Source organism: Mastomys coucha, unplaced genomic scaffold (genome assembly GCF_008632895.1).
Source record: "Mastomys coucha isolate ucsf_1 unplaced genomic scaffold, UCSF_Mcou_1 pScaffold21, whole genome shotgun sequence".
Classification (NCBI taxonomy): domain Eukaryota; kingdom Metazoa; phylum Chordata; class Mammalia; order Rodentia; family Muridae; genus Mastomys; species Mastomys coucha.
The window spans coordinates 32,567,557-32,571,934 of record NW_022196904.1 but is presented as its reverse complement, the minus strand read 5'-3'; the positions used below and the strand labels follow the sequence as shown (position 1 = coordinate 32,571,934).

At 37.3% G+C, this 4,378-nt stretch overlaps 1 pseudogene; it reads left to right on the top strand.

The window, feature by feature from the left end:
* Positions 1 to 2,525: 2,525 nt before the first annotated feature.
* LOC116102076 lies at positions 2,526 to 4,152 on the top strand (annotated as a pseudogene).
* Positions 4,153 to 4,378: the final 226 nt, after the last annotated feature.

The window sequence follows — 4,378 nt, the reverse complement described above, 5'->3', positions numbered from 1 at the left end:
ATGTGTATACTAGAGGATTGCAAATTTGATCATCAATAGGAGGAGAGGACCTCGGCCCTGTGAAGGTTTTGTGCCCAGTGTAGGGGAATGCCAGGGCCAGAAAGTGGGAGAGTGCGGGGTGGCAGGCATGAGGAATGGGGAGGCAACAGGGGTTTGTTTTTCTTGTTTTTGTTAGTTTCTTTGTTTTTTGGAGGGAAAACTGGGAATAGAGAAATTTATGTGTAAATAAAGATTAAAAAAAAAAAAGAGTGAGGACGTCCGAGTTTTGCAGGCAAATGGATGGAACTAGAAAATATCATCCTGAGTGAGGCCCTCAAACTTTAAGAGATGTGCACTGTATTCTTAAATGATTTCCAACTGCACAATGCCTATCTAAGAATAACAATATTAATTAAAAATTTTGTATGAATATACAAAGACTTATACCAATGAAAACTTTAAAACTTTAGCAATATATAAATTCTGTATGAATATAAGAAAATATAACTTCATTTCTGCATCAAATATTGAGATACCTACCAATATAAGATTGTGGTTCTGAAAGGTTTTCTTTAAGGTTAAATCGAATAACACCCCTTTTTTCTAACTTCTGTAATATTATAATATCCCAAATTTTTCTTTTCAGTATATTCACCCTTTTCCTAAGAAAGGATAGAGAAGAGGAAAGGAAAGATAGAAATTCCTGAAAGATATAAATTCCTGAGTCCAAGCTCTCTAATTTCCTTCCTGTTCAAAATTAAAATCATTCCCTAATTATCCTTTAAAGTGACAAAATACATTTATAAAATGAATTTGTAAAATAATAATAACCAGGCACCCAAACCCAAGGGTTCAGGATGACAACTCTCCACAAGCTTCTTCCTGTTGACTCAGGGTTACAAAATGTTTAAAGGGGTGGAGGAGAAGGAAAATCAGAAAAATTGGTTAGACTTAAGAAAGCTAGCTTTAGTATTTGTTATTCAGTCTCCGTATTCTTAGAAAATTCAAGGCTTAACTGAGATCCTGACTGGAATCCTCTGAAAGGCTAGATTAACCAAGGTCATTGAAAATCAGCAGCCCCTCTGGAGGCTGTTCTGGAAGCAGCAATAAGTGAGGCAGAATCAGGCAGGGATATGGAACAGCAGGTCACCTCACATCCCTCAGGGTGAATCTTGCCAGAGCTCTCTCTTGGTGTTTCATTCTGCAATATATTAATCTTACAACCAAATTTTTAGTTCTATAAAGATATTTGTATGGTATTGAAAGTTGCAGAGATCAGTTAAGGATGAATTCTTGTTTATTACTTGAGCAGGTAAAAGACAACTTTTTTATCAATTAGTTTAATCAATAAGCAATTGTAAAAAATCTTCATTCATGTTATATGAAGGGTGGCATTATGAATTTTAAGGATTATGTAGCCTTAAGGTTTTATTGGCTAAGTTTAGCTAACATTATGGTTAGGGATATTTTTAAGTCTAAGCCAGTTTCAAGTCTCTTCCCCTGTAGAGGGAGCAGTAATTTATATCACCTGTCCTGTTTGGTCTTTGTGAAGTTGTCTTTCCTTTCTGTTGCCAAAATCTTCAGTACGCATTCCCCTATCATATTTGATCCATATTAATGTGGAAGGGTTCAAAGACTTTTCTCCTTTCCTGTTAACACAATACAAAGCCTCTCTCCCAAAACTGCATGTCCTTGGTCTGGCAGTCCGACAGACTGGTGCAATTTAGCAGCCTCAGTTTCCTTAGGTCCTGTTCTACTCTGGCATTACTCCCAAAGCAATAGTAATTTTATTAATACTACCAAACTTATAACCAGCTTCATTTTGATAATTAAAACAATTACAAAACCAATTAATTCAATTTCAGGCCATTTTTATTATTCATTTCTCTTTATCTCCTTGTCTTTGTTTCCTACCTTAGAAACCACAGTTCTGGATTCCTTTAATCTTTCATGTATTTTTAAAAACACTTAAACAATTACCATTATTTCTTCCTTCTATTCTTAAAGCAATGTAGTTTTTTCTTTATTTCTCCCCTCTATGAAGAGTAATGCCTCTTTAAACAATTTCAAACAATTAATATTTTTCATTGAGATAGGTTGCCTCTCTATCTCTGTGCCTTAGTCCTCTGCATTTGTGATCAAAAGCCTAGATTTCTTTAAGACTCCTTGTATACTTAAAAACAGGTGAATAATTACCACTATTTTCCATTCCATTCTATTTTTAAAAGATATTTAATATAAATTTTTATACAAACAAAATTTAAAATCATACTCCCATATGCTAAAAGCAGGTATGCTTATTTAATAAGGCCAGATAGGCTAGATTTTTGTTTTGTTTTGTTTTTGATGACCGCAATTCACAAACTTTCTCTCTCTCTCCTGTTTCCTTTTCTTGTTTTTTATTTTTGTTTGTTTGTATAGTTGGGTTTTTTTGTATGTTTTATTTTTTTGAGACAAGGTTTCTTTGTGTAGACCTAGCTGTCCTGGAACTCATTCTGTAGTCCAGGCTGGCCTGGAACTCAGAAATCCCCCTGCCTCTGCCTCCCAAAAACTGGGAATAACGGCATGTGCCACCACTGCCCTGCCTCTCCTGTTTTCTTCTAATGTTCCTTTCTTTCTTCTCTAGTAGGAGTAAACTAGCTGGACAATGCACAGCTTATATTCTCTTATCAACACTAAAAGAAAGTAAAAGGAGACTAAAATGTATAACAGAATGTACTGGAATGAAATACAATTAATTTTTTTCTGATATGCATACATCACCTTTTGCTTTGATCAATGCTCATTTTACACAGCATACAAAATTGAACTGGAACAAATGTAGCATTAAAGGACACATGTCGAGTCCTGGCTTTTTCTCACACTACCTGTGTTGCATGCTTACATAAAAACATAGAACTTCACTAAGACCACAAGGTATTCATTTCCTCCTACAGTGAATGCCAACGCTGGGAGGAGAGCCCCTGAGCTAGGAGCTGGGAACAGAGGCACAGAGAACACTTAGGGACTCCAAGGATCAACCCCAATGAATATGTCAGTGTTGACATTACACGAATACGAATTTGAAAAGAAGTTCAATGAGAATGAAGCCATCCAGCGGATGCATGAAAACTGGAAGAAATCTTTCCTGTTTTCTGAGCTGTATACAGTCTTTATATTTGGTGGTCGGCATCTGATGAATAAGCTAGCCAAGTTTGAACTGTGGAAGCAGCTGGTGTTCTGGTTCCTGACACTTGCTGTCTTCAGTATATTCGGTGCTCTTTGAATTGGTGCTTACATGCTGTACATTTTGATGACCAAAATCCTGAAGCAGTCAGTTTGTGACCAGAGTTTTTACAATGGACATATCAGTAAATTCTGGGCTTATGTATTTGTACTCAGCAAATCATCCGAACTAGGTGATATGATATTCATCATTCTGAGGAAGCAGAACCTCATCTTGCACTGGAACAACCACACCACTGTGCTTCTGTACTCTTGGTACTCCTACAAAGACATGGCACCTGGGGATGGTTGGTTCATGACTATGAGCTATGGCATGCATGCTCTCATGTACTCTTATTATGCCTTGTGGGCTGTGGGTTTCCAAGTCTCCCAGAAGTTTGCCATGTTCATCACCTTGTCCCAGATCACTCGTGTGCTGATGGGCTGTGTCATTAACTACCTGGTCTTCAACTGGATGCAGCATGACAATGACCAGTGCTACTCCCACTATCAGAACATCTTCTGGTCCTTGTTCATGTACCTCAGCTACCTTGTACTCTTCTGCCAGTTTTTTCTTTGAGACCTACATTGGCAAAGTGAAGAAAGTGTTGAAGTAGTGTCAGAACTGAGAAGGAAAACATAGCTCAGGATCATCATGAAAAATAATAGACAATGGAAAATGGCACAAGGAATTACATATGGTGCAGCCAAAACAAAACAAAACATAAGTATGAGCAGACACTAAGCCCAAGGCAGCTTGGGAGTAAAGATTATGTTATAAGTTTATGATCCTTTTTTTGATGAAGACCCACTGAGCTCAACTGCATCTTAAAGCATTGCTGCTGAGGGAATTCCTTCCCTCTGACCTGTCAACTCTAGAACATACTAGATGCAAAGGCAGCCATGGGCAAAGAGATTAGATGACAGCAAGCAAAACACATCAGGTATAGGGCTCAGGGGTGGAATCTATTCAGAGTCTTTTGTTTTGTTTTTTGTTTTTACTCTAATGATAAAGTAGTTTCCCCTTTTCAAAGTATGTGAGCACATACAAAAAATCTTTTCAACACAAAACCAGAGCTGATAGAAAAGATGAACATGGGAGAGACCGGGTTTACATCTAGGGGAGCAATGCTTTTGCAAAAGTCTAGGGCTTTTAAAGAAAGGCTAGCTTGTAACTCCTTGACAAAAGATGTCT